General features: G+C 39.5%; 1 protein-coding gene across 11 annotated transcripts in view; it reads right to left on the reverse strand.

The window, feature by feature from the left end:
* LOC308404129 (uncharacterized protein) overlaps nt 1-16,861 on the reverse strand; it is a 29,360-nt gene extending 12,499 nt beyond the window's left edge. The window contains exons 1-4 of one of the 11 annotated variants that reach the window (XM_080894015.1): nt 16,235-16,663; nt 10,471-10,811; nt 9,755-9,873; nt 5,017-8,885 (exon numbers count right to left, since the gene is read on the reverse strand). The gene's annotated coding sequence lies outside the window, so the exon portion shown is untranslated. The other 10 variants (XM_080894013.1, XM_080894012.1, XM_080894014.1 and 7 more) reach the window with 10 other exon arrangements.
* Between the last annotated feature and the right edge of the window lie 1,431 nt (nt 16,862-18,292).

The following is an 18,292-nucleotide window of genomic DNA, read 5'->3' on the forward strand; positions in this document are numbered from 1 at the left end:
GGCCACACATGGGAACGCAGCTGATATACACGAACTTAACGACAGGAGGAGTGAAACTGAATATACTGACATTCAATACAGACTTTCAAAGTAAAACAGGAAACATGGAGATTAGACATGAACTAAACATAACCATGCAGACATGACTCATGACAGATAGACACACGAACCAGGGAGACTCAGTACAGGGGAAGATGACAGAAGCGACAGCATGAACTTGACAACACAAGACACACGGACATAAACACATGAAGGGCAAGGGAGGCTATATACAAGGGTAATGTAATTACAAATGAGATGGAATAACTAAATGAACCTAAACAATCAATAAACATCAAAACAGACTAAACACAAAACACTGGGTCGCACGACCCAGGACCATGACAGTATTGGCCATACTATATGATGTATTACTTGTCTTTGTTTAATAATACAGAAGACAAAGACCTTAAAAAATAATCGCATATCGCATCGCAATATTGGGGCAAAAAAATCGCAATTAGATTATTTTCCATAATCGTTCAGCCCTATATTAAACATGAGATATTTAGTTAGAAAAGTGTAGGATTTTCATTTGTAACTTAGGTTTCAACCTTAGTTTTTACGTCACTCCACGCTTTTTTGTTTTTGTTCTTTTTTTCAGTCATTTTTGTTATCTTCATAAAGGGTCTTCTTCTGTTTCTTCCTTCTTTGCCTTTTGCCTGTTCCTGGTCTGGATTACTGTATTTCTTATGCTACCAGCTTTTTGTGTGTAACAGCTGCTAGCTTAAAGATAACTATTTTAATTTTTGGATTTTACTCTGCGGCCAAGCATCCTTCACTTGGTTGGCTATTGTCATCACTTGATCCCTTAAATCAGTAAATGTAAATCAGCTCTGAGATGCTTCTTTTAGAATAATCTGCACAGAGGAAAACTACAAGGATATTCATATTACAGATTTAAAAGGGAACTCTGGAGTAGAGTGGGTTTGAGAGTATCTCAGGGTCTTGTTCATTAGTGAGCGGAGAGTGGATCAAGAGACTAACTGATGGTTTGGTGTGGTGTCTGCAGTGATGCTGAACAGTTGGATCAGGATGAAAGAGGAGGAAGGAGAAAAGCTTGAAAAGCTTTCTATAGTCAGTTTATCCATTATTTGAATATCATATGATGCATTTGAGTACACAGTGTATTTGCACATTATCATATTTGTGTTATATGTGTGATATCTTGTTACCTTGACAAAAATATTGTGTTGGAATCAGTATACGTCACTGTGGGGGTTTGTATAAAGCAGTGAAAGCCTGGCGTAAACATAATGTTAGATAACATTTTCTAAAAAGCAGAAAAAGCAACTCGAGTTGCTGTATCTATGTCATAAACACATCTACATACTTGTGCATATAGATATAATAACAAACAGCAGCACACAATCAGCGTAAACCCCATGTACCTTCATAATTATATTGAATACTGTACCTTAAGGACCTGACAATATTAAAGAGAAAACCCCAACAATTAGATGAAGCCCCTATCAGCAAGCACTTGCAAAAGTGATGTGAAAACACATAGTGAATGAAAGGGGCTGAGTGATGAAGAAATGCTCAGTGCATTATGGGAATCCCCCAGCACCCTGGGCCTAGTGCAGTGTAACTAAGGGAGGAATCCAAACTACACACGTTATCAAAAAGGAAAGTTTTAAGCCTAATCTTAACAGTGGATGCCTGTCTCCCAAATCCAGACTGTGCTGTTGCATGCTGGGGGAGCAGGCTGAGGGTCGCAGATGCCAACAGACTTAATAAACTAATCCGTAAGGCCAGCAATGTTGTGGGGATGGAGCTGGACTCCCTCAAGGTGGTGTCGGAGAGGCGGATGCTGTCCAAGATAAAGACAATGTTGGATAACACCTCCCACCCACTCCATGACATGCTGGTCAGTCACAGGAGCTCGTTCAGTGAGAGACTGAGATTACCGAAAAGCACCACTGAACGACACAGGAAATCTTTCCTGCCTGTGGCCATCTCCCTGTACAACGCATCCACTTAACACACTGTTTGCTGCTACAGCTACACATGTTTCTTTTCCAACTATTTATTTATGAGTGACTTATGTATGTATGTATGTATGTATATATATGTATATATTGTACTATTCTTAGTTAGTGTATTGTCTGTCTTGTCTTAATGTTGGTTTATAATGGAGCACTGTAACAAAACATAATTTCCCCCAGGGATCAATAAAGTATTCTGATTCTGATTCTGATTATCATAGGAACCCAATATCATAGCAAAGTGTATAATAGACATGTTTCAGTACTGCATACAGAAATTTCAGTACCAGCAGGGGGAGATGATATATTTAAAGACAAGAAGTTGCTAGTGAGCATGTAAGGAATGAAGTACATGCCAGGATAGCCAAATAACAGTGATTTACACTAGTTGATCTTAAAAGTAATAAATAAACCAAGTATTTTTTCAGGATGATTCTAATTATGTTGTGCAAATGGAAGAAAACAGTCCTACATATTTGTTTAATATGTGCATTGAAGGACATATCCTGGTCAAAAATGACACCAAGGTTCCTCACAGTGTGACTGGAGGTCAAGGTAATGCCATCCAGATTGAAAATCTGATTACATAGATTTTCAAGAGATTGAAAATCTGATTACATAGATTTTCAATCTGGGGCAATAATTTCAGTTTATCTGAGATTAGAAGCAGAAAATTAGAGGCCATCCAGGTCTTTATGTCTTTAACCTCCTAGGACCTGCCGTCCACATATGTGGACATCACATTTTGGGTTATTTAGACCAAAATACTCAATTTTGCTCTGCAAGGGCCTAATATCCACTTACAAGGACATTATACTGCTACTGTTCTATCGAAATTTTAAATGAATATCCTCATATGTGGCTCTCATGTTTCTTAGAAACAAAGATTAGGTTAAAAAAAATCTAGTAATCCTTTGTTTTTACATTCATCAGGTCCCAATCAGCCCAAATATCAAAGAGAAATTAAAAATGCATGCTGTGAAAGAGTTCGGGTCTTAGGAGGTTAAGACATTCCTGCAGCTTACTGAATGAGGGTGGTCACATGAAAGAGGTGGTGCTGGCAGCATCTGACCAATCACAGACATGGAAATGTTTACTGGCAGTGTCTTTGATACAAGAATTAAAAAATTGTCTGTGATTCAGTGCTTTTGCCCTAATGACGTTGACTTTTTCTTCATTACTATATCAACAATATAGTCATGTTTTAGCAGTGACCTACAGAAAACCTCCTGCTGTACAATACAATGCAAAAATACCCATTTAATTTCTCTTACATGCAGTGTTATCTGAATAAATTGAATTACACACAAAACGTTCTCTTTGTGAGGTTTTAATTTGCCATTGAAAAAAGGAGCAACCAGCAGTACAGAGTATGGCAGCAGTATGCACGGCATTTGACAAAGAAGGATAACAGGCATAGTTATCTTTCTGCCAAGGTCACAGAATACAGTCAGAATGTTGCATGCAAAAGATAGGTTGTACAGTTGAGTATGTCTTGTATTGTAAGATTATATGAACACAGAACATTATTACAGCCTGAAGCACTAAATTCTTTTAACTGTCATCATGTTGCTGGTTTGCATATTAGTAATATACAAGCTGGCTCATTTAATACTTTCTTTGTCTTGATGCATGCGGAATCATCCAGGTAAGGAAATCCCAAAAAGTTAATTCTGTTCATCTGGACGTAGCGTTTTAGGTGGCAGAGACGTTTTGTCACTCATCCAAGTGACGTATTCAGTCTGCAAGACTTCTCCAAGACTGAAGATGTGTGCAGTGTTATAGCAATCTGAAATAAATTTACACACAAACAGGTTCACTTTGTGTTTCTCTCACTGAAAACGCTACGTCGAGATGAAGAAAATAAACTTTTTGAGACTTCCTTTGTTGTCAATCAAGGTGATGCTCTTTCTCTTATGCTGTTTGCAATATGTTTAAATAATTTAGGTAATACGTTGTATGACTCACTCCAGTGTTTTGTTGTATGCCAGTGATATTCCCCTCCGAGTACAGGAGTTATCTGCAAAGCAAGATGAATTTGCTTTGCAAGTTGTTCTTGTTAAAGATCAGTTAATGTTAGCCGTGAAAAATGATGTTATTACCTGAACAGCATTCTCTGTGTCTTAACAATTACAGGAAAGTTACTCAACAGTTTTCAGTAGCTGTTGAAAGATATCTTTTTAAGTGAAAAGCCAGAATTCACACTAAAATCAGAATCAGAATACTTTATTGACCCCTAGGGGAAATTATTTGAAGCCAATCAAAACAAAAGTCCCATTCAACTACTACCTGTGAAACCTCCCTGTGATAATCAAACTTTATAACACCTCTTATCACATCTGTAACATTTTCTCTGAAATTAAATTTATAAAGACATCAGATGTATTTAGCTGTACCATTGGCCTTCGAGTTTAACAGATTTTAAAAAATAAAATAAAAACCATCAGCTTCTGATTATTGAGTGTGCCACTTGGAGAATGTTCTTTAACATTTGCAGCTTGGTCTGCTATTCGACACAGTAACATGAAGGATTATAACAACACACTTACAGTTCAGCTGTGAAGAGATTTTAGGTATCTCTTAAATAATCATCACAGTAAGGTTTCTCCAAGCCCCCTGCCTCTACTTTTCGCATTTTGTTTTGAAAAAAAAAAACCCCAACCCCAAGTGTAATAACAGCAGCAACACCAAAAACTATAACAAAACTGACAATGACAATCCCTCCATCCTCTGTGTGCCCTCCTGTCTGACCTGCAGGTGAGAAACAGGTGTGAGGTGTCAGCTGTCAGGTAGGTGATGAGTGAAGAACAGAAGAGAATCCATTTCCTCTTCAAACTGCTGTCAGACATTATCTACTGCACTCTGATCACATCACTCAGACCAGCTGCTTTCTACAAAGTCTCATCAGCAACATCTTTAGAAACAAACATCAACAACCAGGAAGCAGCTTCACCTCTGATCACACACACACTCAACTCTACTCACTCACCTGGAGGAACAACAACTCTCAGGTGGATGATGCTGATGGGATCGGTCTCCAGATGAGCTCTCCTCTTGCGATTTGTTCCTGTCGCAACGCGACACTCGTATGTTCCAGTGTCATTAATGTTCACATCGGTCAGAATCAAAGACACGTCTCCATCCTCCATCTGTTTGTCCTGCAGATCCACCCTGTCTATAAAGTATGGATGCTGCTTGCCTCTATCGGGATGACCATCCAGGAACAAAAACACATACTCATCCTGCAGGTCAGCTCTGCTCCATTCTACTACTGTGATGAGCTTCTTGTGTGGAGCTCGACACTGGAGAGTGACGTTCTGCCCGACGGTTGCTGTGGTGGCTGTGAGGTTCACGTGGACTGAAGGAGCGAGAAAGTTACAGAGAACAGAGAGGATGGATTCACAGCTTTGATGATATGAAAGGAGAAGTAAAAATGAGTCAAAGACACATGAAGGGGAAGACAAATGTGCATTTTCTTTTCAGGAAGGGGGCGAGTTACATTACTGCTTCATTAGACATTCAAACAGGTCACTTATAAGTCAATGTTCCTTACAACTTTGTTCAAGCATTACGTTTGATGTACTGTTGCGTTAGCGTAGATCAAAAGTGAGATTTTTCCAGTACATTCAATCACACGTAATCCCTGAGGTGAGCGATTTCTCTCTTGGTCGCCTGTGTTTTTGTTGTTATTGTTGTTGTTTGTTGTTGTTGCCTTAAAAAAAGGGAATCTTTTGAAAAGTTTTACTATTTTGAACTGACTTGTGAAAGTAAATAATAGAGACATTTTACTGTCTTTTGTTCCAAATTTTATAGTTTTTTACATAATCCTGTGCAATAATATACACATATGATTATAACCCTAGTTTTATTATCAAAGGTAATGCAAAGATATGCAGATGGATTAAGGACTGATCACTGGAACAAGCCGCTGCAGTTCTACAAGGTCGAGAGCTCTGCAGCAGGAACTCGATGAGCTTGCTGGACTTTTTTGTGCAAACATGCACACACACACAACACGGAGGAATCACCACCCGGAAGACCGTTCCACTATTGGCTCAAATTGTGGTCATAAATATTTTGTATTTGTAAATCAGAATGTGTAGTTGTGAACTGAGTTTTGTAACTCAGTTCACAATAAACACAGAATTTGTGTGTTTGCAAAAAAAATATTTATGCAAGTTATAAATAGTTTTTGTTTAGGTCTGGTTACAGATACAAAGCAAAAAACTATGTGCAAAACTGTGCTCAAGTTTCCTGGATGTGTGTGAGTTGGGGGTTTTTTTTGGTCCTTTTTTGGCCCATTTGGTACTTTAGTGATCAGAATTATTGTCTAAAGGCCAATACAGCTTTGCCATATAGTAATTACAGACAAGACAGACGGGACTGGAGGATAGGAAAGAGAAAAAGAAATAAAGAAAGGGAGGGAGGAAGAGAAAAACAGAGGGGACAAGGGACAGTGTGAGAAGTAATACTGTAAAAACGCTGGATCACCTGTTGAAAGAAAAAATGAAAATGAAAACAAGCATCAAAGAGCAACACAATATGGGCACCACAGCAACAACCTAGATAAGTAACAGTAAATACTAAATATTGACGGTTGTTTTGCAGCATGCAAGACCGACAGCGCACAATGTGCTTTGAGGTAGCAGCCAAGGAATATATAGTTTGTATCTGTGATCACCCATGTGTACACCGTTGTGTACACCCTTGTGTGTGAGCGCACTTCTATTCAAAAGGTTTCTCCATGTAACGATCTGATAGAGGGTATAGGGAGCCATAGCCCATAGTCATGGGGGAGTTCCAGGTCCCAGACATCCAGAGGCCCCCAGTGCATCAGAACCCAAAGAGGACCATTGGAGGGGTAACCTTTCCTCCCAGAAAGACCTGAGGACAGCCCCAGGAGTAGGGTAACCCAGCAGCCATGATGCAGAAGTCACAGGGGACTGCAATGATGTGCCCATGGGCTCCGCCGGCAGCCAGCCGCGTCAGAGCAGACCAGGACCCAGAGGCCCGAGGTCTGAGGGGCCCCCCACCTCCCGGAATGGGCCCAAGTCAGCCATGGGCGCCAGGCCCCGCTAAACAGCCACCTGGAGTGTGCCGGTACATACCTGAGCGCCCAGCCCCGGACACCAAGAACCACCAACTCACTGACGGTTGGGGCCGTCACTGAGGAACACTCAGCCACCTGCAGGGAGTGAGGTGAGGGGAGATGTTCCCAGAGAGGTGGAGTCTCTGACCCAACCTGACATATAAACACAGACAAACAAGCACACACAGACACAAAGATGCATTCCCACCCTCATGCACACATATACATATACAAATACTCACACACTCGTCCAACATGGAGACAAACAGAAATAGACACTACACACACACTCCCCAAACATCCTCTATACCCCAGGACCAGGTACCCTTGCCCCCAGAGGGACAATCTGCCTTTAGACCCAGATGTTTACCTGCTGTGTGAGTTTCAGCTTCCAAGTATGAATTTTGATCCAATAGTTCTTCCTTTCAGCTAATTGATCAATGCCATGTCAATCACAAATTTTACAATCCAATCAGAGAACAGATAGATATGGCTGTCGTAGTGGCGCAGTACTGAGCTTCAGGTCGTGAAAGGGTAATACATTTTGAAGCTGGAGAACGGTGACAGCGCTCTATCTAAATATCCCATAATCCAAGATAGGTCCCTTAACTTTGGGTAGCTGTTAAAAGGATAAAGTTGCCGTATACCAGTGGTCAGAAATGGTCAGTTTTCAGGTTTTTTCATTGTTTTTATGTTTCTTATGGGCTTTTGGTTAGCTTTTCCCAGTTTAGGCTTTTGTTATGGTTTCCAGTTCATCCCTTCTTTCATTACTTTGTGTTTTGTACAGCCACCAAAACAAAGGACTAACTTTCAGTTTAAACCACGATTTTGTCTGCACTTGGATCCTCTCTCTCTCTGTCATCTACACACGGTTTGCTTGCAAACCTAGTCAGTGACTTTGCGTTGTGCTATGTTCAAATGTTTAATAAAAATATGTATCGCTCATTCATAACAACGAAATCTTTGTAACTATCTTGAACTTGGACACACACAAAATGCTTTTCTTCATGGAAATTGAGAGCAGGCTTAAATCATCCTGCTACATCTGCAAGGAATCTTTTTCTGTTTCTGTTTGACCACAACTGCATTGCTTTACTTTATTAATATCCAACTCCTCACACACCGCATCCCAGTTCTGTTTGGATAATTCATCTTAAAAAGCATTCATGTTAAATCCTTGGTCATCTTTCTGCCATCACAGTTAAGAAAAACTCCCTGGAAATTCCTGTGATGCAGTAAGTGAGTGAGAGCATCAGAGAGAGAGAGAGAGGTGGGAAGTGCACATCTTCTACAGATGTGCTGAGGAAAGCGTCCTCGCATCCTGCATCACTGTGCGGCACACACAAACACACAGACTCATATTTCTGAACACTGGACATTAAAAGTGCATCTTACTGTGCTGTACACACTACTTTAAATGCTGCTGCTACTTTACTTACAATCAATGAACTATACCTGTCTTTATAGCAGATAATATGTCTACATTGATCTCTCTCTGTATACTAATGCAATAGAGATACATTTAAAAACTCACCAGAAGACGACGCCTCCAAAATATTAAAAATCAATATTAACATCAGTCCCATTTTTCCAGACATCATGGCACTTCCAACAGACGCAACAGAGAAGACTTTCTGGGACACTTGCACTTTCACTTTTCAGGCTATACGCACAGATTCTTGATCTGATGTCAGCCAATGACGGCACCCTGATTAAGCCTCGTGTTCACCTCCTATAGCACTTCAAGTCATTAAGTTGTGGGGACGCCTCTGTTGCAGACAAACAGGGAAATAGATAGTGGGAGACAGAGAGTCTGTAAGTAGGCATCATTTATGGATACTATTGAAGATACTCTAATGTAGCCCCTCTCCTATGTCCCTCTCAGGTTTCTCCCACACTCAGATCTTAGTTTGAAAGATCCGCGTTCCAGCCTTGAAATAATCAGATTGCAGAATCATTCAGGGTAGTTAGGAAGGTCTTTATTTGGGGTAAATCACACAATGTTCTGTTGGGCTACAAAACTTTATGCTCATATAGCTGATACATTAAGATGCCAGTTTAATATATGATTCAGACTGGCTGCAAATCCACTAAAATTATGTAAGTATATATATGTATAAAGTACATATAATAATAGTAAACATACAATCATATTTATCTTCTATTTATTTATATAAGCAGGCTGTGCCACTACTATTTTTAACTTACAGATCGATTAAGTACATATGTTTGCAAACAGCATGAACATACCAAACAACACATTAGCATGTGTATGTAGTAGTTTTTAAAATTAGAGGAAAGTTTCTAAACAGGTTTTGAGAATAATGGTTTAGATGTTTGATTTTGAAAGCTAAAAGTCAGAAGATACATCCAAATAAAGCCAAAGAAAAGCACTGAACCAAACCTTATCCAGATGTCACATATATTTCTCTGCACAGTTGGGAACAGAAATCCTTGAAACTTTGTTAACACCCTCAACAACATGTCTTTTCTACTAATTATTGAGGTTCACAGTGAACATTCACGATGTGCTTTGAATCTAGAAATTCTTCTGTCCTCAGATCAGTCATTCAACATGGTGACATGATCACACCAGCAGGAGATTTACAGACGAGAAACATTTGAACTTGTAACTTACCACCAAGAGGATGTTTTCTATTTTTTTTTTTTTTTAAATTTGAATTCAAAAGTAGAACAGCAACAAGAACGCAAACACTGACAGACCAACTGTCCGTCCAGCAGTTCCTCCTGGCTGACCTGCAGGTGAGAAACAGGTGTGTCAGCTGTCAGGTAGGTGATGAGTGAAGAAAAGAACAGAATCCATACAAAATCACCACCTACTGACCAATCAGTAATTCCAAAAATTGCATCACCATTCCTGGAAGATCACCTGAACCTATGCAAGGAGAGCAGGAGGATCTAAAGGCATTGCATTTCCCTTTTTATTACTTTATTCACAGCACGCAATGTTGCAGTAATTGTATCTTTCTATAAGCAATAATATATGATCCAAAAACATTACATCTACACGTACTTGCTGATTTTATATCTGTTGAAAATTTTTATGTAGACTAAGTTAAACAGCACCAAATCTGCAGCTCAGAGAATAAAAACTAAAACCATCAGGAGCAGGTTATATTCTAAATTTTGGTTCAAAATCATCTGAAAATGCCACATCTTCACTGACTTCTTTCTTGTGAATAAGTGGGGAAACTCTGGGTTAACTAAACAGTATAAGGTTAAGTGAATCCAGACAATGGAAAGTTAGCCCTGGGTGCCCGAACCTAGAAGAAACATCAGCAGCCAGGAAGCAGCTTCACCTCTGATCACACACACTTAGCGCTACTCACTCACCTGGAGGATCAACAACACTCAGGTAGATGATGCTGATGGGGTCGGTCTTCAGATGAGCTCTCCTCTTGCGATTTGTTCCTGTCTTGATACGACACTCGTATGTTCCAGTGTCATTAATGTTCACATTGGTCAGAATCAAAGACACGTCTCCATCCTTCATCTGCCTGTCCTGCAGATCCACCCGGCCCTTAAAAGATGGATGCTGATTGGCTGCATCAGTATGATCGTCTAGGAACAAAAACACATACTGATCCTCCAGGTCTGCTCTGTTCCACTCTTCAACTCCGATCACCTTGGCAGAGTGACGTTCTGTCCGACAGTGGCTGTGAGGAACACGTGGACTGAAGGAGATTTAAAACAACACTAAGCAATTCAATTCATTGATACCAAAGGAAACAGAATCAAGTGTGTCCTGAATCAAAAACTCAAAACGAGTCAGAAGGATACATGAAGGGAGAGACAAGTGTGCGATTACTTTTTAAAAAGTGAATGAGTTACAATGCTGCTTGATCACACATTCAAATATAGATCAGTTATCGGTTAATAAGCCCATCCAAACTTGTTTCCTTCTCCTATGAAACATCGCAAAAATCCAGCCTTTACTATTATTCAGTGATTTCAATGACAGTAGCAGTAAGTCCTCCCTAGCCTGTCTTCAAATGTGCCAGAATGCTGCAACTAGTCAACAGCAACAACTAGAGGGCACAAACACTCTTATTGTAGCTTTCCTTTAATGACTTCCATTGAAATTCAGAGTTCACATTGAATTTCTATTATTAACTTGTAGAGCTGTACATTGCTTATATAGGAAGGCTGCTAAGACCTTATAACAGCAGTTAGCCTCTCTGACCACCTAATCCTGTAAAGTTAATTTAATCTGTGGTTTGTTTTAATTGACTCCTGACAACTCCTATATATAGGTTAAGTTTTCCTTGATCTTTCTCCGATTATTTTGGCCATAATCGACATAATCTACATCTAATGCATGTATGGATGTTTTTATGTTAGAACATCCGTAACTTCAAACTGTGAAACATTTTGTAACTGTGTGAAAAATGTCTAAAAAAAAATAAGTTTTTATTGTAATTATTATAATGTTATGGTTGTGTTTCATTGTGGAAACCCTAGAAATGATCATCAGATTACCCAAATGACCATATTCCAACCAAAACCTGTGCACAGGGTCATAACACTGTGTGAGGCAGGCAGGACCAAACATGCAGGACTCTCACAGAGAGAACTGAACCAAAAAACCACAGACAAGCTAAAACTGGATATAAACTACAAGTCTAGACTAACAAGTAGAACACCAGCCAGTGAGGAAAGGAGATCATGACAATGGACAGGAGACACAGACAATATATACACCACAGGGAATCAGGGCAGAGAGGAAACACCTGGGAAACACGGCTGCACATACTCTAACTGATGAGCCAGGGAAAGCAAAACTGAACAAGATGCACACAGGACAAGAGACTGTCAGAATAAAACGGGAAACAAGAGAAACTCACACCGAGACGCAGACTGACTAAATACAGGGAACAGAGGGAGAAGACAGAGACAAGGATGAGAGGGCATGGGACAGAGAGAGTGAGAGAAATCACACCGAGACACGATTGGGAGAACAGGCGAAGAAACATTGAGAGACAAACTTCACAGTGAGGCACAGAAAACTAACAAAGGAGATACTGGAGAAGACACACAGAAACAAGACTAAGACAAACTGGACATGGAAGGAACCAACACTCAGTGAACTAAGAACAAGAGCAAACAAATTCAAAACACGGGGTCATCGGCCAAGCTGAGAGAAAGTAATGTAGAGGATTTCAATATAGAGAGCTGGTTTAATGACTTTCTGAATTTGTTATCAGTGGAACAGACCTTTGCAGTTCTATTACAAACAGAGACACCAACAGAGACAAAGACACTGGGACACAGAGAGAATGAGACCAGCTCCAAGTGGACATTTCTTACAGATGTCCTGATGACAGAATCCCCAGAGGCAGCATAGAAGCTGCTAGTTTCAGATTCAAAGCATTCAGCATAATGAGAAGTGTACACGCTCAGCAAACTTGCACAGGCTGCATTGCATAATGGATTGTTTCTGGGTGCTGTGAGACTCTTCAGCTCTACAGTACAAAACCTTCCTTCAAACTTGACATTACTGTATTGCAAACACTACCCTAAATGCCATTGCTATTTAAAATCAGTGAAATTTGCCACTTTTTAGATTAGTTTTATTATCTTATTTCTTTCATCTGCTTACTGTTTTATTTCACTGGTATTATTATCTTGATAGATATTATCTTATCTATTATCTTTCACTCTTTCATTATCTTTCCACCATCTCAATACAACCAGCACACAGGGCTGTTTTTCTTCTCAACATGTTTTACATGTGGAAATGACAATAAAGCATCTTTCATCTTTAACCTGTGTGTTACAACCCGAAGAGGAGTTTGACAGAGAAATAGCTGACACACTTAACTCACGTCAATATTCTGATTCCCTTAAAAGGAAAAACAAACACAATTTTCATTGAGTCTATCACAGCACTGACAGTAACACAGACTGCAGCTCGCCTCTGACAGTGAATCGGTCCTCCTGAGACACTGAGCTGGACACACATGTGTGTCTTAACTGCAGTTAGGAAAATGATGGGTGGAATATATGTGCCAAGTCAAGTAGTAACAGAATGTAGATATAAACACTCACCAGATTGCGATACCCCTGCAATACTGTAAAATAATACGATTAGGGCTCCCACTGTTCCAGACATTTTTCCTTATCATCAGGGACAAAAATGTCTCTTGGACACGTGGACACTTTCACTTTTCATTTTGATGACACAGCACTAGTGTGTAAATCTGGTTTTAACAGCTTATCAATGAAGTGTTTCAAAATGTAGTTTTAAAATTCAAATATATGCACATTTTTATTTTATTTTTTTAATGGAAAGTTATGGCCACACATGCTATCATATCAAATTAATAAGACCCATCCAAACAAAGAACATAGAAACATATTTTTTAAGTGACATTAAGTCTTTCTTAGCAGATAAATCTCATATTTACTGAGAGTCTATTCATTCAAGTAAGTAAAACCAGTTTTACAAATCAAGCATTTTTCTTTTAATTACATTTTTGGTATATATATATTTTTTTCAATTTAAGCAATATATAGTGGACCTAAATCTGCACATTAATATCATTTCATTTTCAAAGCTGTTTTTAGAATTCAACACAACTTCTAAATATTAATTTGATATTTTTGCCACCATCTAAATACAGTTTATATTTTGCAAATTACCAATTAATACATTAGTTCAATGCAAGAGACCCAGATTTCTTTCTAACATGTGTCAGCATTGACGACTACCCAGAGTCGTTTTCACATGACAACATCAGATTAAACATGAAGTCAACTTTGTGGGTCATCACTCAAAAGTTACCGAAAGAATGTTTTGGTCAGTTGATACAGTTTATGCTGAGAAATGTTTTGCACTCATATTAGCTGTGAAAAGGAGCATTACAAACAGTTTAGTCACAATTAAGAAGAGTTTAATAAGTATTGTTTATGCTGTATCAGTAATCAGGTAGGTTATGAGTAAAAAACAGAATTTCTACAAAGTCTAATCAACAACATCTTTTGAAGCAAGCTGGGCCCTGTGCTTCGTACGTCGCTTACTACATCCAAGATCAAATGAAACATCCAAGACCAAACCATCGCGCTAACCGTGAGCGCGCTAATCCGGTTCCCCGAACACACCTGCTGTTGACGATTAGTACAGCTGGACGCAGTAATGTGACATCACTGGGTGTCGTAAAAGGGGCTACGCATCGATAGTGGAAACATTGATCGGCAACCCTCTGATTGGTCGGCGAAAATGTCGACGGAGCGCGCTCGGCTCGGTATTTTTCGGCAGCAGAGCAAGAACTCTTGAGTGAGGGATTTCAGGAGTTTCAGAGTTTAATCAGAACGCAAGGGAACACTGCAAAGGCTGCAAAAGCAAGGAGAGAGGGCTGGCAGAAAGTTGCTGACAAATTAAACTCGTAAGTAATTTAATAATAACAATAATAATGGAGTGGATTTATATAGCGCTTTTCAAGGCACCCAAAGCGCTTTACAATGCCACTATTCAGTCACTCTCACATTCACACACTGGTGGAGGCAGCTACAGTTGTAGCCACAGCTGCCCTGGGACAGACTGACAGAAGCCAGGCTGCCATATCGCGCCATCGGCCCCTCTGGCCAACACCAGTAGGCGGTAGGGTAGATTTATCATATCACACTATATTATCCAATATTATATTACATTATATTATATTATAATATGTTATATTATATCCCCTTTCACATTAGAGCCACAACAGGACCCACTAGAACATGGGAACAGGTAAAAGTGAAATATAAGAATATTCTACAGGATGGTAATATTTATCACTTATATTGCTTTTAGTCTCTTGGAAAGAGACCCTGAAATAATCTGTTTGTTTATAACAGCAACCAAGAAAAGGGCAGAGCAAAAAAAAGACAGGTGGTGGTCCTGCACCCCCTCGTCAACAAGTTGGTTAAGTAAATAATATCCTCACGGGAAAATCGATATCTCTCTATGAGCACACTGTCGCGCTGAGCTAAAGGATCCTGTCTGTCCCGCAATATACGCTGAATTCTGAGGACTCTCCTTATCAATCTTGCACCTTCCGCAATGGGTGGCTCGCGTATACGGACAGGACATGGCTGCGACAGACTTCCCAAATCCACCTTCGCTTTTATAGCCGTGGTCTCTCATCTTGATTACACAAAGTAATTTGCAATTGCTACTCTGAAATATGAATTACATCTGTAATAATCACATACATGTAATAGAATGTTAATAGTACATTTCCCTTTTTAAGGAAATGACCTGTATCTATCTGTGTGAAATCAATAAATGGATCAGGTGCTGCATTATCTTTAGTTACATTGATGTTATTTATTTATGGTGAAACAGTGGTGGAATATCGCTGTTGCTTTCGTATGAATGACGCGGGCATACCTGCGTGGCCGCGATCTAATCCTGTTTACATAAAGTAAACCTGCTCCCCAGCAGGTTTACGCTTACGGCTCTGTTGCTATGACAGCAAGTCCCGGATGGGCTTCGGGGAACCGAACGATCCAGGATCACGCGAAATCGTCAACAATCTCATCCAGCTAACTCACTTAGCGCGGTACGAAGAACAGGCCCCTGTTGTCTTCTTTCTCACACTAAATGCTACAAACATGGTTTTACATTTAAACACACTACAATAGTGTCTCCATGTGGTCACTTGCATAACTACAGTTCTGTAAAGCTCTCCTACTTTACTCCTGCCTGCTCCCAATAGACACCAGTAATATGCCCATGCTGGGTGTGCTGTCATGCCTATGCATGGACAAAAACTGTCAGAAGGCCAAGGAAGTTCAGGTCTCCTGTTTTTTGTTTTTTTTTTCTGGGGAGTTATGTGCCTTTTATTGCTCGAATGATTCATAGGTCAGTGGTTTAACAAACAACAAATGTTCCTCTGAAAATAGTCAGCTACAAAGAGTGAAAAAGTAGCCAATTTTCAAAGAAAACTTTGGACATTGGTTAATAGTCTTCCAGAAAGCCTGGAACAGATGCTGCCACAAATTGTCGACTGTCTGATTCTCTTGAGTACCACTTTAAAATGTCTTTAGTCTCTGCAGCTTGATGCTTGTCTGTCATTCAACACAAAAGCATAAAGAAATTCAGCACAAGACTCACAGTTCAGCTGTCTCTTAAACTTCTCCCCAGAGCTGTTGTTACACCCCTGAAAACAGGGGGAAAAGAATCACGAGAGTGATTGTGACTTGCGTCTCTCATGCAGTAGTTTATTGCAGTAACGTTTCACATTCTGTACTGCTAAATGTCACATGGTGGAAGAAAAACACTAAATAATAAACCGAAATACTAAAGTGCTTATTATACATATACTTGAGCAGGTTTCCTGATAAAATGGCTGACAATCGCGGCGTTTTTAGCTCCTGCCGTTATCTTAATGGCCATTACACAGTACAAAACACAGCTCAAAACCGCCACGTATATGTGCACAAAACTGCAATGTAATGCTTTTAACGCTTACAAAACAATGAAGGATTACCTCTTAAATATCTTAACAGTGTACACATTGGAAATATATCAACTTTTAAACACTTTTACCTGAAAACAGGGGGAAAAGAATCACGAGAGTGATTATGACTTGCGTCTCTCATGCAGTAGTTTATTGCAGTGAGGAGAACGCGCGAAAGCCCCCTAGTGGAGAATAGAGACACTACTAATCGATCCCAGAAAAGGCTTACTAGCCGATCACTGATGTATAGATTGCAGTTCTCTTAAATAACATGAAAGCCATTAATATAACATGAAAAATAATAAACTCTTAGCCATTTTCTTACCATATTTACATTATTTTCGTCCTTATATCAACTGATATGAATTAGTATTAACTGAACAGTTTTATATGCAGTAGTCATTCAACCTGTCACACTGTCAGAGTGGTTCGGTCCCCTGCACCCTGAGTTTGGGGTTTGACAAGAAAAATAGCAGCAATAACACCAAAGATAAAACAGTACAAAAACATTCCCTTTGTTGACCTCTCCAACTTCTGTGTGTTCTCCTGGACTTGCAGGTGTGAAACGGGTGTGAGGCAAACAGTCTCCAACACCATGTAGAAAGTCGAAATGTAGAAAGTAGAAAGCATGTAGAAAGTCCTAGTGGATGGTGCAGGAGACTCCTGAATAGTTTATACGACCAGCTTGGGACACCCCAGGGCAAGGAACCATTCCCACTCATATAAATATACATAAAATTGTTTGTTCTTGCTGTTGGGATCTTGAAGGAATTCACACACAGATCAAATTATAAATAGGAATCCTGTTTTTCTTGATATGATGTCGCTTCCAGCAGAGGCAAAAACCCAATGACAGTGCAGTCAGAGTTATTTAGCTTCACTTCACTCTCCTAAGTCCAGTTTCAGTTTAACTTTAGCTCAGGTTTCAGAATTACTAAAAAAAAATCGAAAAACTAATTTAAGAAAATAATACAAAAGATATAAAAGTGTAACTGACAGAACAAAAGTTTAATGAAGCTGTTAAATGATGTAATTTAATATTTGTGTTACAATGATACATCCAGAGGAGTGTGAACATTAGATCAGAAGTACTAAGAAAAAAGTGCTTGGGTGAATGAGACAATTGTGCAAAGTACTTTGAGGACTCAAGTAAAGTAGTGCTGTATAAGAACCAGTCCATTCACCATGCTTTATGTGCATGAGCACTTTTAAGAAAAAAAAGTGTTGCCTGGTAGCCACTACAGAGAAAAGCACACGGACCCTCTGACACATACAGAAAGAGGAAGTAGAACTATTTTAATTTCTGTCAAACTGCTGCTGATCTCATTTCAGCCAGCTGCAGGATGGAGGGAACATCTGTACAGATGCTGCTGGGTGAGTCCGACCTGCTGGATCTGTGTTGGTGTCTGAATTCTGAGAGATGATCACAGTTATTAAAGTTCATTTCTCTTTTAGTTTTGCTCTCACTGCTGGGCTGCACAGCAAACCAAGGTCAGTCAGCATCTTTTATCAAATGTTATATTTTTGAAATCCTGAAGACTGTAAGTAATAATTATAAGTAACTTCTTTCTTAAGGAGTGATGACTAAGGAGGATGTAGAAAGCCTTTCATTTGTAGATGATCATGCAGTTCTTACAGAAATCTTGCTGGTCTAGTTTTCATTAACAAGTAGAGGAAAAGAATATGACTAAATATTTTATTTAAGCCCTCAC

This window comes from Rhamphochromis sp. 'chilingali' (genome assembly GCF_963969265.1).
Source record: "Rhamphochromis sp. 'chilingali' genome assembly, chromosome: 1".
Classification (NCBI taxonomy): Eukaryota; Metazoa; Chordata; class Actinopteri; order Cichliformes; family Cichlidae; genus Rhamphochromis; species Rhamphochromis sp. 'chilingali'.